At 41.2% G+C, this 18,640-nt stretch overlaps 1 long non-coding RNA gene across 6 annotated transcripts in view; it reads right to left on the bottom strand.

Moving 5' to 3' along the window:
• The window catches only part of LOC149125024 (uncharacterized), a 161,171-nt gene that overhangs the window by 129,439 nt on the left and 13,092 nt on the right, over positions 1 to 18,640 (bottom strand). For 5 of the 6 annotated variants that reach the window (XR_016212277.1, XR_016212276.1, XR_016212280.1 and 2 more), the window contains exon 2: positions 11,936 to 12,012. This is a non-coding gene — a long non-coding RNA (uncharacterized LOC149125024). Of the gene's footprint in view, positions 1 to 3,213; positions 3,929 to 11,935; positions 12,013 to 18,640 lie in introns of those variants that run through there. The other variant, XR_016212279.1, reaches the window with a different exon arrangement.

Genomic DNA, 18,640 nt, shown 5'->3' with positions numbered 1-18,640 from the left:
TCAGCAGTTAAAAAAAATCAAATCCTATCATTTGCAACAAAATGGATGAAACAGAAAAACATCATACTTAGTGAAATAAGCCAGTCCTAAAATGACAAATACCATAGGTTCTCCCTGATCTATGGTTACTAATAGAGCATGTAAAAGGTAATCTATAGAAGTGAAATTGATACTTTGAGATGCAATGACTTTGAACAGCTCTTGTCCGTACAGTTGAGGAACAGGGTTTTTTTATATTATTTGTTGAACTCTTTATTTAGTATAGAGTTAATCTTAGGTGTATAAAGTTAATTGAAAATAGAACTTAGTAAAAAATAAGAATGGGAATAGAAGAGGAAGGAGGAAGATGGTGGGAGGGCAGGTGGAATGACAAGTATGGTGGGAAGAATCACTATGTCCCAAAATTTTTATGTATGAAATGCATGAAGTTTGTATACCTTAAATAAAAGGTTTCTGGGAAAAAAAGAATTCTGTTATAACCAAGTTCAATACCAGATATGAAGCAATCTAAAAGAAGTATGGAATTACAAACTTTATTGTTTACCATTAGCATCAAGTTTGGTTCCTACATTTCAGACATTCCTCTGCATTTAACATATTGAACATGGAAACAGAGTTCTTGAAGTCCTGGAAAATTTGAAATTAGGAGGGACTTCAAAATGTTTTACTCTTCCAGAGTAAAAAAGATTTATTTGTTTATTTATTTGAAAGTCAGAGTTACACAGAGAGAGGAGAGGCAGAGAGAGAGAGAGAGGTCTTCCATCTGCTGGTTCACTCCCTGGATGGCCGCAACAGCCAGAGCTGCACCAATCCGAAGCCAGGAGACAGGAGCTTCTTCCAGGTCTCCCACGTGGGTGAAGGGGCCCAAGGACTTGGGCCATCTTTTACAGCTTTCCCAGGCCATAGCAGAGAGCTGGATCAGAAGTGGAGCGGGGCCGGCCCCGCAGCTCACTAGGCTAATCCTCCGTCTTGCGGTGCCGGCACACCGGGTTCTAGTCCCGGTCAGGGCGCCGGATTCTGTCCCAGTTGCCCCTCTTCCAGGCCAGCTCTCTGCTGTGGCCAGGGAGTGCAGTGGAGGATGGCCCAGGTGCTTGGGCCCTGCACCCCATGGGAGACCAGGAGAAGTACCTGGCTTCTGCCATCGGATCAGCGCGGTTTGCCAGCCGCAGCGCACCAGCCGCGGCGGCCATTGAAGGGTGAACCAACGGCAAAGGAAGACCTTTCTCTCTGTCTCTCTCTCTCACTGTCCACTCTGCCTGTCAAAAAAATAAATAAATAAATAAATAAGAAGTGGAGCAGCCGAGTCTCAAACCAGCTCCCATATAGGATGCCAGCGCTTCAGGCCAGGGCGTTAACCCGCTGCGCCACAGCACCGACCCCTTTCCATGATTTTAAATGATAACTGGCATGCCAGCCAGGAATTTGCACACCCTCATCAACTACCAAACTATCAAAGTTAATAAGTCAGCATGATGGCAACAGGGGGATTCTGAAGTAAATGTGCTTGGAGAAGTTTTGTATTGAGGTTTTAAGTATATTTAAGGCTTCTTAGATTCATGGTGCCTACGAGCTTGGTCTCTACCCAGGAAGGGTTGAAACAAATGACTTAGCTGCAAAAGAACCAATTTAATCTAACCATAAATGTTGGATGTTCTGATTTTAAGAGGATGCAAAGAGAAAGTGAAAGAATATGAAAAGAGATATTTTCTTAAGTTATGAGCATGCACTGTATTTAATGTCTGTAATTCTACCTCTAACTAGCTATGTGGACAGATCACTTGAGAGTAGATCCCTTGAACTCTTTAATAGATTACTCAAGTTCTTTGAGACTGTCTTCTCATTTAACAGATAAGGGTGATAGCACCTATCTGAGTGGAAATATAAACAAAATGTGGTATATCTAGGCAACAGGCTATTAGTATTAATAAAGTGCTAATACATGCTAGAATATGAATGAACCTTGAAACTATTATACGAAGTAAGCCAATCGCAAAAGACTACATATTGATGGCTTCATTCATATAGGGGGTGGGGAACTTTTACTCTGCCAAAGGCTATTTGGATATTTATAACATCATCCATGGACAAGGCAAAATTGTCAACTTAAAAATTAGCCTGCTATAGACTTATTGAATTTCAAGTCCTGCCTGCAGTTGCCTTGGCAGAGCCAGACCAGATGATTTTGGGGACCTTATATGGCCTATGGGCTGGATGTTCCCCATTCCTGATATTAAGGTTCAGACAAGGCAAATCTTCAGAAACAGAAAGTAGATTCATGATTGCTCGGGCTGAAGGAAAAGAGGACCATGAATGGTAGTGGGGAAGAGGTGGTATGGCAAAGCAACTGGTAAGAGGTAGGGAGTTTTTGGAGGGATACTGAAAATATTCAAAAACTGACTTGTTACAATGGTTTCACAACTCCATGAATATGCCAGAAACAATTTATCATGGACTTAATGTTTTTGCACCTCCCACATGGAACCTCCACTTCAAGTGCTGGAGTCCTGACCATCAATGTGAAATTTGGAGGCAGACTTTGGGGAGGTAATAAGGGTTTTTTTTGGGTTGGTTTTTTTTTTGTTTGTTTTTTTTTTTGACAGGCAGAGTGGACAGTGAAAAAGAGAGAGAGAGAGAAAGGTCTTCCTTTGCCGTTGGTTCACCCTCCAATGGCCGCTGCGGCCAGCGCACCGCGCTGATCCGAAGCCAGGAGCCAGGTGCTTCTCCTGGTCTCCCATGGGGTGCAGGGCCCAAGCACTTGGGCCATCCTCCACTGCCTTCCCAGGCCACAGCAGAGAGCTGGCCTGGAAGAGGGGCAACCGGGACAGAATCCGGCGCCCCAACCAGGACTAGAACCTGATGTGCCGGCGCCGCAAGGTGGAGGATTAGCCTAGTGAGCCGCGGCGCCGGCCAGTAATAAGGTTTAGATGAGGTTGTGAGGGTGGAGGCCCATACTGGTTAGTGTCATTATGAGAAGAGGAAGAGTCCAAAGTTTACTCTCTTTCTGACCTATGAGAAGTCTGCCTTCTACAAGCCAGAATCAGGGTCCTCACTAAGAATCAAATCTTACAGCACTTTGATCTTGGACTCTCCATGTTCCAGCACTGTAAGAAACAAATGTCAAGGCACCCAGTCTATGATATTTTTGTTATAGCAGTCCAAGTGAAGATACCACTGAATGGAATACCTTAATGAAAGATTGTTTGAATTTTATTATTCTGTGTATTTGAAGGGCAGAGAGACAGAGATATCTTCCATCCACTGGTTCACTCCCCAGATGCCTGGAACTTCTGGGGCTGAGGCAGGTCAAAGCCAGGAGCCAGGAACTCACTCTAGATCTCGCAGATGGGCGGCAGAAACCTAAGTATTTGAGCCATCACCTGCTGTCCTCCTCCTCATGGTGCTTCTCGGTAGGAAGTTGGAATCCAAGGGGAGCTGGGACTTGAACCTAGGTACTCCATTCTAAGCCACTAGGCCAAACACTTCCATCTAAAAACTTTAAATAGACAAATTGTATAGTATGTAAGTTTTTTTCTCAATAAGGGTATGCTTTACAAAATAATACCTATCAAGTTTGGTATAAGAATGAAACCAGGGCCGGCGCCACAGCTCAATAGGCTAATCCTCCGCCTGCGGCACCGGCACACTGGGTTCTAGTCCCGGTCGGGGCGCCGGATTCTGTCCCAGTTGCCCCTCTTCCAGGGCAGCTCACTGCTGTGGCCCGGGAGTGCAGTGGAGGATGGCCCAAGTCCTTGGGCCCTGCACACGCATGGGAGACCAGGAGAAGCACTTGGCTCCTGGCTTCGGATCAGCGCAATGCGCCGGCCACAGCACGCCGGCCACAGCTCGCCGGCCGCGGCAGCCATTGGAGGGTGAACCAACGGCAAAGGAAGACCTTTCTCTCTGTGTCTCCTCTCACTGTCCACTCTGCCTGTCAAAAAAAAAAAAAAAAGAAACCAGATAAGGTATATGAAAGCTCTTCATTAATTAACAACATCATATATAATATCAGCCATACAATTATATTTAAATTATCTTTGAAAAAATATTTTCAGTGCCACCATGTCAACCAAAAGATACCCAAAATAAACCTAAAACTAGCAAAGTAAGAGATCGCCACCACCCAGTACCCGCCCTTCAGTTATCCTGTGTGACAAACATAGAGACTGTCCCCGTGATACAGTGGCACTCTGGGGGTGAATCTCACTAGGATTCTGCTACACTATCCCCAGTGCTGACAACTCAGGCAGCAGTTACTTTAGACATGTCAAACTTCCAATTGTCCTACTACTTAATATCTTAATCTGACCACATATCAGTTAAGCAAGCAAGGATAAAAATTATTCAAGGATTTTTGAACAGAGGAAATCTGTGGAAACAGAGGTTATCAGGTATACATAGAACAGGAAAGTTAGAGGCAGATTTTTCTCATGTGACATTAACTATGTTGTTTCTAATTCCAAACCCATTTTCCTTGTGTTTGGTGTACATCTTAGTGAACACAGCTTTCTCTTGGTTCGCTTAACAACGGCTGTTAAAATCTTAGTGACTGAATGAGGAAGTCATTTAGTGGAGATTGCCAAATGTCTAATTAGATGTGGTTGAAAATCAAAGGAAGGGAATTCAACTGCTAAATATAGTAAGCTTAGGCATAAAATCACTGATAAAAAAGAAAATAGCACCTTTACTTTGTTAAAACGGGGTACACTCACGTAAGATATTTTCTATAATTCTTCATTGATTAAGCCCATTAGGACCAGTTATTGACTGAGTTTCTTCTCTACATTGGTTTCACAACTGATTAAGTTAAGATCCAGAATTACTGTGACTCATTGCAACCAGAAGAAATAAAGGAACTAAATTTGTCTTTCTTAAATTAAAAAAGTAAAAATAATAAGAGAAAATAAAAATAATTTAATTTCCAGAAAATTTTAAACTACTGTTCAACAAGACACCTAAAATTCAAAGACAAGGACATGAATGTGAAAGATATTTGAAGGAAATGTGAAGGATAAAATGTTTGTATCCAGAATATATGAATAGTTCCTAAAAATTAATGAGAAAAAAATCCAATAGAAAAATAAGCCAAGGATATATAAAAAAAAAAGGCAATTCACTGAAGAGGGGAAAAAATGGCCAAAAACATGTGAAAAGAAGCTCACCCTCACTTTAACCAGAGAAATACAAATTGAATCACTAGTGCTATTCTGCAACAGCTAGGAAGAGGTTAACTTTTGAAAACACCATACATCGACAACATGTAATAAGAGAGAGATATTTTCATCATGGGATTTTATTGGAACATTCACTTCCCACTGCCTGTTAAAAAATGTTCATTACTTTAAGCCAGTTTTTATACTTCTAGATATCTACTCTATCATATGCAAACACATTCATTACAATATTATCTGTAAAGTAAATAGGGGAATTGTTAAATAAAAAGATGGCAATTCAAGATGTGGAGTATTGCTGGCACTGTGGCGTAGCAGGTAAAGCTGCCACCTGCAGTGCCGGCATCCCATATGGGTGCCAGTTCGAGTCCCCGCTGCTCCTCTTCTGATCCAGCTCTCTGCTATGAACTGGGAAATCAGTAGAAGATGGCCTAAGTCCTTGGGCCCCTGCACCCACATGGGAGACCCAGAGGAGGCTCCTGGCTCCTGGCTCCTGGCTCCTGGCTCCTGGCTTCAGATCAGTGCAGCTCAGGCCTTTGCAGCCATCTGGGGAGTGAACCAGTGGATAGAAGACACCTACCTCTCTCTCTCTCTCTCTCTCTCTCTCTCTCTAACTCTGCTGTTCAAATAAATAAATAAATCTTTAACAAAAAAAAAAGATGCGGAGTATTATTTAGTAGACAAAAGGAATAAACATGTGTGTGTCACCACAGATGGTTTTCATAAGTGATTTGCATAAGATTACAGAAAATATAAAGCTTTTCCTGTCTCAAAACAATATAACAGTATAGGATATATATATATGTATGTATGTATTTAAGTGCAAAAAATGTATTTTAGTGTAAAAAGCATTTGGAACATGTTTTAGTGCAAAAGTCATCTGGAGGGGCCAGTGCTGTGGTGCAGTGGGCTAAGCCTCCACCTGCAGCACCAGCATCCCATATGGGCACTGGTTCAAGTTCTGGCTGCTCTTCCTATCCAGCTCTCTGCTATGGCCTGGGGAAATAGTGGAAAATGGCCCAAGTGCTTGGGGCCCCTGCACCCACTTTGGAGACCCAGAAGAAGCTCTTGGCTCCTGCCTCCTGCCTCCTGCCTCCTGGCTTCAAATCAGCACAGCTCAGGCCATTGTGGCCATTTGGGGAGTGAACCAGCAGATGGAAGACCTTTCTCTCTGTCTCTCCCTCTCTCTTTCTTTAACTATACCTCTCAAATAAATAAATCAAATCTTAAAAAAAAAAAAAAGAAAATGTTAAGAGAGTGGATGTTAAGTGTCCTCACCATAAAAATGACAACTATGTCAAATAATGCAGATGGTAATTGGTTAGATTTAACCATTTCACAATGTATAAACACTTTAAAACATCACAATGTCCATGATAAATACATAGTTTTATCTGACAATGTTTTTAAAAATAAAGAAAAAATATTTTTTTTATTTTTAAAAACACTATACAGTTAGGAAAAAAGTCTAAAGACAAATCTTTCAAAATATTTGAGTATTTTATAATGAGTGGTGTATATATTCAGAACTAGGGTTTTTAAAATTTATTTTATTTCTTTGAAAGTCAAAGTTAGAGAGAGAGAGAGAGAGAGAGAGAGAGAGAGAAATCTTCCATCTGCTAGTTCACTCCCCAAATGGCTACAATGGCCAGAGCTGGGCCTATCTGAAGAGAGGAGCCAGGAGCTTCATCCGAGTCTCCTATGTAGGTGCAGGGGTCTAAGCAGTTGGGCCATCCTCTGCTGCTTTCCTGGCACATTAGAAGGGAGATGGATTGGAAGTGGAGCAGCAGGGACTCGAACTAGCATCCATGTGAGATACCAGCACGGCAGACAGTGGCTTAACCCACTGTACCACAGCACAGGCCCCTGGAATTGTTACTTTCACACATACACATCTGCTAGTGTGTGTAGGTATGTTCTTCAAATTCTTCCAGAAAATAAATAAATAAAACCACGCAGGAAATGTGGCTAGTATAGTTTAATATTTGATCCAATGGATGAACAAACCCAACTTTCAGAGCAGCCTGGATCTCAAAGTGGTAAAAGCACTCTGTACATAAAAGCATGTTATATGGGAGGGATAACTCAGTAACTAATCCACCATTATCCACTAGATTGAACATCAGATTAAAATCTTTATTAGGCTTTAAGCTTTCACCTTGGAAATCAGGGAGCAGATCTTTGAAGAAATGAGCAGAACTCGTAGACTTTTGTGATTAAATATTACTACATAATTTGTCTTAAACACTTTTCCTTTTTAAAATGTCAAGATAATTATATGTTAAGTATTATCTTAATAAGCCTCAGGAATTTAGGTTTTAATTATAGAAACTGAGGAAACATGAGCCTCTAGCCTCACGTCATTTAACTGTGGCCCCACAGAATTCGCAGGTTGCACCAGAATTCTCCATTACCTGGTTACACACTAGTGGACAATATGACATTTTGCTAGGAAATGATATAGGATAATATGATGGAAAATAACTGCACTTTTTCTATTGTGCTTCGCCTGTAAGGCTATAAATAAGTTGAATTGTGCTCCTTTGATTTATGTTTATGACTATTATTATGATGATTTATTTTGGGTTGAGTGCTGACAGTATGCTGAGTGCTATTCCAGACTCATAAGAAGAAATGGTTATGCCCCAGAGGCTTACACACCAAGACAAACAATTCAGCCATAAAACACGCTGGCTAAGAGATGCTTAATCTCAGCAGTGCTATGCTTCTTGGACTTTATATGTAGGTGGAGAAAATTTCCTCCTCCTGGGGAAAGAAGGTTCATGCTCTTTGAAAGACTTTGAGGGCCAGTTTTCAATAGAGATTTCATACAGGGGCAGAGAAACATCAAGGTACACACTCTTAGAGCACAGAAAAAGGTTGGTCGATTGAGGGTTCCACAGCAAACAAAACATTTTAGCTACTGAGTTAGGAGCTGTGGTTATAAGATTGCCCTTCAAGCCCTTCAATGGAGTGAATGCACTCAACTCTATGATTCCAGGCACATTTGAGTGCTGGTTTTACTATCATAGCCATCTTAAACCTGTTCTGGAATAATATTGATAATGGACATTTAACCATTTAGAGCAATGTTTCAAAATTGGAGGATGCTATTATTTGTGACCAAAAAAAATGCAGACTAATAAGTTTGAGAAGCTGGGTTTAACAAAATGAAACTGGTTGTGTGTTGCAAGAATACGCAGAAGCATCATATGGTCATGAAAATTGTGAATCTCCAAATTTGACTACAAAGTCATTTGGAGTGGAGATATTCACGGGATTAGTACTAAGAAATACATGCTGGGAAACACCAGAGTGGGTACAAGATAAAGCAACAAGGAGAATAAATTAAATTTATAGTATGTTTCAATGATAATGTTGCGGAAAGTTTGTTTCCTGATCAAGTGCCACCAGGAAATAGTATGCCCCTGTGTCTCCTCTAGCTGAATACAGCAAAGAACACACCTCCTCACCACCTCCCAAGCATGGTTAAAAGGATTTTAAAAAAATGGTTGCACATTTGCGCTTACACATTTGCGGTAGTCAGCCTCCTACATGGTCCCCAGTGATTCTTGCCTAATTTTCCTGCCCTTGGGTGGTTCCCTCTCACAACAGTTAACTTGTGTTATTAGTAGGATATTGTGGAAATGACAGAGCATGATCACCAAGGCTAGACTATAAAAGACGTTCCAGCTTTTACCTTGCTATTTTGGATCAATTGCTCTGGGAAGAGCCAGCTTCCACATTGTAAAAACACTCAGGCAGTGCTATGAAGAGGTCTATGTGGCGATGAACAGAGAGAGCCCTTCTGCCCTCTACCATATCACTTTGTCTTCTTGGAGGAACCAGTCATGTCTTCAGATAACTCAGCCCCAGCCAACATCTTGACTACAAGTTTAGAAAAGACCCCAAGGTAGTGCTACCAACAAAAATGGTGTGAGACAATACATGCTTGTTTTAGATCTAAAACTTGTTGTTTAGATAACTGTATTTGGGGGTAATTTGTTACACAATGGATAACTAATACAACATTCTAGATTTTTTAAGACTTGAAATATTCTACTCTATTTTTCATCCACATGTCCTAATTTGGGGGTTCAAAACATTGATAACCAAAGGGATTTCTTGCTTTGTAAAGAGAGCTAGAGTCACTAGATCTCAGTCAACACCAAAACCAAAAGAGCTTTTGAGGAAATATCAATATGGGACTCTGAGAATATATGACCACCACCCAGTTTATTGAACTCTTCTATTTCACAGAAAGAGCAGGCCAACTTCTCAATGAATGCATACAATTGCAGAGATAACAACTATCAACGCTATTGCAAGTCAGAAAGTGGCCTCTGCTTTGAAGGTTGGCACTGAAGTTGTCTAACATCTACTCTGGGTGAAGCAGAAAGGTCAAGGCTTTTACATTGAGTTGAGGAAGTAGAATTGAATCTAGCTCCCATCTGTGGAACACTAGAAAGGAGGGAAGTGAATAGTGCCCAAGATTGAAGGCAAGATTGGGAAGAAGAAAAACAACACAAACAGCATGAAGAGAGCTATAGAGATATATGAAAACATGCTAAGAGCCAAGGGGCTCTGGAATCAAGGCAGCAAGAACAGAGCAAGTGGGTCTAGGAGAGTATGCCCCAGGAGCTCTATAAAACAAAGCTATGAAGAGTGTTGAGCTGCTTTGGAAAGAGGATGATGCAAACCAGATGTGTGAATGATCCCCAACTCACACAGGAGAAGCAGACTGACCTGCAAGAAACAGGGCAGGTTGAGGTGCCAAGGAGTGGTTTATGGCCCACATGGGAGACTGTGAGCTTAGTGACAGCATGCACATCTATGGGAAATGGGGTACTAGGAGAGGGTTCTATTGGAGGTATGAACTTGGGGCACCCCAAAAACAGGTCAGGTGAATAGAAAGGAATGGTAAAGGAGGAATAGGGAAGGAGACACAGAGAAATATGAAGAATCCTTTCTTGTAGTAACCACTGTTTCCATGAAGGACATTTGGGCAACACATGTTGTGTGGCATAGAACGCATTTCTGGGTAACCACAGGTGCCTCTCACACTACAGTTTGGGTACTTTCATGTATATCAGGCTACTTTAGAAAGATTGACAATCTTTTAAGGAATTTTGCACACACAAGTTGGGATTATTTTCTCCCATTGCAACAAGTCCTGAAATAGTCCATGACCAATGATCCATTACAGCTGCTGGTAGAAATAAATTTACTTGAAATTTTGCAACAGACTCAATACAGAGTCTTTCCCACAGAAATGCATATAGTGGTAATCAGTATTCCTCTCCAGGCCTATACCTGGTGGATAATTACAATTAAGCTTCAATAGATTAGCTGCCAGCAGGACAGTAGGTAGTGAATGGTATTTTACATCTCTACTTTTTCAGCAAAATTGGGCACATAGGTTTTTTTTCTTCTCCATGGAAAACAAAAAACTTATTTCCAATTAATTCAGGAGACCATCAAAATTACTGAAAATTGTACTGTTCCCTATAGCAGGATGAATGAGGTGCAGAGTGACTCTCCTCGTTGTGTTAGAAATGCAAGGGTCACTCGCATTACTTACAAAGCCCTTAGTTTACATTTTTCAATTAGGAGATAATCAGTGTGCCATTATGAGGAAAAATTGTTGCAATGACCTCTTGGCTGTATATCTTAACCAGCAAATCTTTGGGGAGGGTTTGATTGAAAGCATGACAGGAGAACAAGGCAAGTTATACTGATGATAAATAAGAACAATTATCACACTTATTATCTGATAAATAATTTATTGTGATTTGCCATTAATCCATTTCAAGCCACCTCCTGGATGAAAACACACCCTAAAGACTGACTCCTTCAGCTTTTCCTATGTCATGTCAGAAATTCTTGTCTGAAAAGCACAAAGGAAGCATTTACCTGGAATATAAAGAGCTGCCGCTGCATACTTGATCATTTTAATCAGCACAGATAAATTATGCCCCTTATATAAATGGTAAATCAGTCCTCCCCTCCCAGCTTAAAAAAAAAAAATCTGCAAGAAGCTGCTTTGAGAAGCCACAGTTCAACTCCTGTTTTGTTTTCAATCTCCTTTCATTCTTGCTAAAAGCCATTAGTCTATCCATTTTTAGTCAACGCCTGCAGCATACTCTTAATTTCTGAGAGCACATACTATTATAATAGGATAATTAAATTCTTTTTTATACTCCATAAGTTAAATTGGTAGGGATTCAATCTATAAAAATTATAGGAATGTTGGAGATCAGTGACAATGTTTCTTTTATTACATTCCACTTGTTGCTAATTCCAACAGGCATACATTCCAACTGTGGTGTCGGGTAAGTAATTTAGACCTTTTGGATACTCAGTTCATACTTCTCTAGTGGCTTCATCTTCTACTATCTTGAAAAGTATTAATAATAACATTATTTACTACTATGCCCTCAAAGAGATAAACCATGGTGATTCTCATTCAAAGGTGAGATTTTAATTCTGCTTCCTTATTTTTTGTAATTTTTGTTCCATTTCCAAAAAAAGGTAATCAATGTTACTTTCTATTATTTACCTCTAATTTTAAATAAACATTCTTTGGTTTGTTTCTCATGGCTTTTTATCTTGACATATCTGGTCACTGCTTTGCTATTTGTTACTTGTCATCCTACCTATATGCTTGATTGCCTTTCATAGAATTCCGAGAATATTTTTAATAAATAGGACTTTAAAGATAGACAGAAATACATGTATCATTATCAGAAGTTACAAAGAGATATTACCTGTTTGTGGTCTTCCTTGCCAGGGAACTCAGTTGGCCCTGAGACACCAAAGTGTTCTTTCCTCTGCCCTGAAGTGTCTGAAAGAAATCAAAAAAAAACTTTAAGTTGTGCTGAGAGTATGATTATACAACCATGCAAGCAATTTGACATCCTCAGAGTCAGGAAATTCTCCCTCATAGCTGCCCAAATCCTTCCAGCTGCAGCAGAAGCCCATTTTAAGCTTGATTTTAGGACGGGGAAAGCATATTAGTTTTTGTTGCTAATAGTGAGATATCTAAGAACAAGCTACTTATGAAGGAAGGAGGTTTATTTTGGTTTGAAGATTCATAGTCCAACATCAGACAGACTGCATTGGTTGAAGCTGTTTGAAGCCAGAGAATGGCAGTGGCAGAGTGTGTGCAGTGGGTAGATTACACAGTGAGCTGGGAAGCAGAGATAGCCGCTGGGCCAAACTTGCAGGCTCTCAAGCCAAGCCTTCCACAAGAACTACCATCCCAGGGCACATCCCCGATGATCCCAGGATCTCCCACTAAGCCCGCCTCAGAAACACCATACCTGGATCAAGCCTTGACCCTATTAATAGCATCAGTCTGTGATTTAGGGACCTAACCATTGGCATGAATCCAGGCATCATATTCTCCTAAACCATGGTGGAGACGCACTGATCTCTTATTTATGGTTGGGGTATGGGGATAATGACAAGACACCACAGTGTCCTTAACTTCACTGTGCCTCAGCAATGAGGGGAGTAGGTGACAGCTTCTTGATGGTCATTCCTTGCCCACCACCAAAGGTGAGCCGGTATCAATTTCATAACCTCCAGCTTAGAGAGGGTTGAAAGGCTTCAGCCCCATATACCTAGCAGAGTGGAGCTGCAGAATGGAGAATTACAAGTGTCCTTCATGGCATAGGAATTTTAAATAATGGATAAGAAACTAGATCACAGTCAACTTAAGGACAAGTCAAGAAGGCTACTTTTTGTAATATAGCCAGTCCCCAACATATCATATATAAGTCACAGAACATTTCCCAATCAAAGGAACTGGTTAAAGAAAGCTAAAGGAACTGGGGAGAAAAAATTTCTGCAGTTTTCTCTCTTGCTTGACATGAAAAATAAATGCCACTGATGCAAAGTAGGACTGCTGAAGTTCTCGTGATAATGTAGCATTCAGTATTTTAATGCCAACATCATTAGAATTCAGGAATGGGATTTTTCTTCTCTGTGTCTACTATATACCTGCTTGTGTCTATGTATGGATGTGTGGTCAGATCGCACAAATATAGTATTAGTAAAAAAAAAAAAAAAAAGGCACAAGAAAAGGAGTATTCAACTCTCTCCTAACCAAAGTGAATGTGAATTTCTTACAGCTGTGTTCCCTTTTTGAAACGGTAATAATCTACTTTCAATGCTTATAATCCAGCTCTCCCCTTCTCGAAGCTCTCAGAGAAATCTGGAGGGTGGCATTTGATTCACAAAGGCTGGCAGAATGCTCATGGGCAGGTCCTTCTGTTTGAAGCAATTCCAGAGATGGCCTTCTGTGACAAGGCTTGAGATAGGACATTCCAGCACTCCCTACCAGGCAGAACAAAGCTCACATTTCACACAACTCCAGATATCCTTAAGCCTCCCAAATCACCTCTTGTGAATTCATTCTAAGCAAACAGACAACTGAAAGAGGAGACAAATCATCAGAAATCTCTCAGGTGCTGATCCACAAATATAAGGAGCCCAGGGAAATAACCAGGACAGTCTTGAAGTGATGCGACCAGAGAGGAAATGATGATCTAGTTGGCACTGGGGAACCTGTTGGGATAAATCAAATGATGGAAATGTCAATACTGAAGAATGCAATCTGTGGAGAGAGGACAACGAGGTGGGGGAAAGGAGGGCTGTGCCATACATCAAGACCAGCTCTTTCGTAAACACAGATGGATGGTAAAGGAAGTAGCAACACTGAAGCTTTACAAGTTAAGATAAAACAAATGTATGAAATAAAAGGGAACTAGCAGTGGGGCCCTCTGCCCACGACTAAGTCAGGATGAACTCACTGATAAATTACTGTAGCAGGAAAAAAAATAAATAACCGGACACCAGGTCCCCATAAATAAATGAAATGCAGCCTGCAAGATGATTCTCAGCATGAATGTCTCGTCTCTCGCCTTCTGAAGTATCCCAGCATTCTTCTCCCTCCCCTGCTTCTGACTCCCAAGGAAGCGTGAGTGCTAAGGCCCCTGTTCAACTTCTCGTCTTTGAGTTGATGACGATATTCTTAGTTTCAGACTTTTCGGTCCCTTAGGCAGACTTTGACCGCTCCAGGGCTTAAGGGCACAATACAAATAAACCAAACATAAGTAAAATGCTAAGTGACAAGATCACAAAACTCTGCTACTCTAGATTTCAATTACTGACACATTTCTTAGGGGGATAATAAAAAGAGCCAAAGCCAGGTCATCCGGGGATTTTTGGAGCTGTGGGGCAGCTAGTTGCTTGTTTCACAAAGTGGAAAGGGCGGCTAGAGATGAGGCAATTTGGGCCCACTCAGGACAAATAAGGAAGAAATACTCAGGAATCTTGAGGTGAAGGGCACGTGGGAGTCTGACCTGATTCCATTTGCTATGCTGAGAGAAGCCTTATTTGTGCAACTTCTTGCAGATACACAAAATAGGGAAAAGGTGAGGCCATAAGAGAGAATTCTACCCTGAAAGTTAAAACTCACAAGGGAAAAATCTGGGAAGTAAAATTACGCTGTGAAATGTCATTCTCTAAAGGGCTTAAACAAGAAGTGTGATAAATGTTATTACTCTGCAGTGCCATAAGGGTGTTGAGGACTCAATCACTACTCCGATTTTGCCCAACAAGTGCAAGAAGGCAGTTACAGGAAAACAGACCCTGCCCCAAAGTGCTTTCAAGGCTAAAGGCTGCAAGAGAGAAGGAAAATGGGAAAACCACTAACACAGCCATCAAACTCATAAATAACTATGGATCATCGCTGCCTCATTGGCCTCTTGGGTTTACTGGCTCCACAAGGTCAGGGCAAGAAAAGAATGAATAAAGTTAAAGGTCAGAAAGGCCCAGAGCAAACCCAGTCAAGAACCAAAGGAAAACCAGCCTAAAGCAATCTTCAAGACCGATTTTCTGAAAGACCTCAGCAAAGCAGTCACAAGAAACCTCCAAAAGTCATTGCAAGATCAGGCAAGTGTGTCTAAGACTGGAGAAGAACAGCTGCACTTCTAATCTGGGATACAGATAAGAGCCTAAATAAACAGTTAGAAATTGTCACCCATGGGGATGGTTCCCAGATTTGGGATCACAAAAACTTTACAAAATGTTTGAGTGTATAAAACAGATACAATCACCAGTCATGTCACCATGGACTCCAGTTGCAGTGCAAGAGAAACATTTTTGATGAATTGATAGTGTCATTTCAACATTTTTCTCTTATTTAAGTGTCATCTTTGAAATGGGGCAGCATCAAGGCTGCATTATGCAGGTTATAATTTAACCTCCCCAGGTTATAATCACCCAGATGAGATCTGCCATGAAGGACCCATGAACTGGGGGAGGGTCCTGTGGGCATTCTAAAAGAGAAGAGCAGAAAGTGTCAGGACTCAAAGAGGGTGCTTGCATCACACACACTCCTTGTGTACTTTAACAGCTAGCTGGGAACAAAGAATGCTTTCTCAGACTGGCGTTGGCACATTGCTTGGGATGCCTGCGTCCTATATCAGAGTGCCTAAATTCAGCTCCTGGCTCGGCGTCTGATTCCAGCTTCCTGCAAATTCACACCCTGAGATGTAGCATGTGATGGCTCAAGTACTTGGATCCCTGCCACCTACTTGGGATACCTGGATTGAGTTCTGCCTCCTGTCTTTGGCCTGGCCCAGCTCTGGCTATTGCACACATTTGGGGAGTAAACCATCAGATGGAAGATTTCTCTCTCTCTCTCTCTGTCCCTCTCTCTCTCTTTCCCCTTCTTTCCCTCATCTAAATAAATAACATTAATGAATTAATTTTTAAGTTTTTTTCTCCTAGTGCAGAAGGCCACTTCCATGCTTAGTAAATCAAAGCTAAATGGAACACTTTGCACTCAGGTTGGGGCTTCCTCAGTAAGGATGCAAAAAAGTGCACCCTCACATACCTGCACAAACTGGTAGGGAAAGATATTACACACTAATTTAAAAATAAAGAGGGTGGGGGAGTTAGGTCATACTATGCACTTATGGTATCATTTTTGTTCTGTAAAAAATGCAGGAATGATATATATACATATATATAATGGAAAAGATCTGAAACCATTTGTAAAAATCTTTAACAGGGTTTATTCAGGTGAAAGTGGGAATGAAGAGAGGACTTTTACTTGATTTATGCTTGCATTTTTAAATTTTTATAATAACTGTCTTTTATTTACACCTTTGAAAAACCAACTTTATTTTTTAAAGATTTATTTATTTATTTGAAAGTCAGAGTTAGAGAGGTCTTCCATCTGCTGGTTCACTCCCCAAATGGCTGCAATGGCCGGAGCTGTGCCAATCCAAAGCCAGGAGCCAGGAGCCTCTTCTGGGTCTCCCATGTGGGTTCAGGGGCCCAAGGACCTGGGCCATCTTCTACTGCTTTCCCAGGCCATAGCAGAGAGCTGGATCAGAAGTGGAGCAGCTCTGCTGTGGCCAGGGAGTGCAGTGGAGGATGGCCCATGTGCTTGGGCCCTGCACCCTATGGGAGACCAGGATAAGTACCTGGCTCCTGCCATCGGATCAGCACGGTGCGCCGGCCGCAGTGCGCCGGCCGCAGCAGCCATTGGAGAGTGAACCAATGGCAAAGGAAGACCTTTCTCTCTGTCTCTCTCTCTCACTGTCCACTCTGCCTGTCAAAAAAAAAGTGGAGCAGTCGGGTCTCGAACCAGAGCCCAGATGGGATGTTGGCACTGTAGGCGGCGGCTTTACCTGCTACACAACAGCACCAGCCTCAACAAACCAACTTTAGAATTCAACCTTGGAACTTCCTAGCTGCCCCTGGTGGTTGCTTGTTAAAACAGAGTAACATTTGTTCGTTAAATTTCCATGAAACTCCTATGATCAAGAATTTACCTTCCCTATGACAGAAAGACCACATGGAGGCTCCAGGTTAAGGAGACAAAGGAATTGGACAATCACACACATGAGCCTCACCTGGATCCCAGGTCAAAGACAATTCCTTTTCTCTCTCGCTATAAGGAAAATTATTAAGATACCTACCTGAAAAAATTTGAATGAAGTCCAATAGTACTGTCAATAGTACTGTCAATTTAACTTAGTAATTTTGGTAACTAAATATGGTTAGAGAAAAGAATATCCTTATCCTTGGACTATAAACTTAACTATCTGGACAAAAAGGAGTATCTATATTGTCTTCTACTTTCAAGTCAGAAAAATACACAGATGTGAGTGTAGATATACAAATACACACCCAGCAAAAGCGAATGTGATCAAATGTTAACACTTGGGCAATCTGGGTGGCCATTACTGAAAATTCTCAGTACTATTCTTGTAACTTTTCAGTAAATCTGAAATTATTTCAAAATAAAGTTTTAGAAAATCCAGATGGAAAAAAAGGAAGAATAGAGGGAAGGAGGGAAGTTTGCCTTTCCTGTTGCTGACTGTCTTACAGAAGATGCTGTAGTCACTCTCTCCATTTGTTTGGTTAGTTGACTTTATTCATTCACATAGTCTGATCTTGTCAGTGAAATCCAATATATCTTCATAAAGGAAACAGAACTTTCACAAATATTTGAGACTCATTTAGCTGATAAACATCTCAAGATATTTCATAGGCAAATATGAACAGCGAGTGTGATTAACCTAACTTAGTGGTAGGTAAGAAAATTTAAGGAATTTGGATAAACTCATAAAATAAGTTAGTGAGTGGTAGGATTGGCCATGGAAAGCAAGTTTCCCAAAAGCCTCTTCAGTATGATATTTTAAGCCAGAATTTTGTGATGCAGAAGCTATTCCACACTGGAAAATTGCCCCTGGGAAGCTACAAGAGTTCATCAAAGGCAGAGGGGTAGAGTCCTCTGTCTGCTATGGTGAGACACTGGTCATATTGCTATGCACCCCATAAATCACAAATAATAATATCCTGAGGCACTCTCTTCTGTATTAAAAGATAAGAACTCTGTTTTTGTTTCCAGAACCATTGCTCGCTCTCCCTGACTCACATGGTGCATGTAATTCAGAAGATAGACTTCATTCAAAGAATGAAAAATAGGTGGGTCTGAGTCTCGGTGCCTCTCTCCATCAATTCAGTGAGCTGCAGAACGCTATCAGCCTTGTAAGTAGCTCAGCTCCCTCTAACAAGATGAATTTCTTTCCTAAAACGGGCTGGTACTTAGGGCTTCACCACAGTACTGTTAGCACCACTGTCAGGAAAGAGTGTGTTGATGTAAGAAGCCCAAATGTGTATTTATAGAGTGCAGGTAGACGACATTTTTGAAAGAAGCAAAAAAGACTGATATTATTAAAATAATGCGCCCAACAAAAAATAATAAGGAAAGATTCTCTGTGAACCCCATCAAGTGGAGAAGGAGGTGGAACTCCAAAGTCATCACCAAACAAGCACTGGCTCCAGAGGCGTTATGCAGGCAGCATTCTCAGGGACTGAAACCTTGTTGTACAAAGGGTACTCTGTCCATCAGCAACTTTAGCACTACCTGGGAGCTTGTGAGAAAT

The sequence above is a fragment of the Oryctolagus cuniculus genome, chromosome 8 (genome assembly GCF_051225735.1).
Source record: "Oryctolagus cuniculus isolate XC-2025 breed Fujian yellow rabbit chromosome 8, ASM5122573v1, whole genome shotgun sequence".
NCBI classification, from domain to species: Eukaryota; Metazoa; Chordata; class Mammalia; order Lagomorpha; family Leporidae; genus Oryctolagus; species Oryctolagus cuniculus.
The sequence above is the reverse complement of the archived record's forward strand: the minus strand, read 5'-3'. Positions and strand labels throughout refer to the sequence as shown.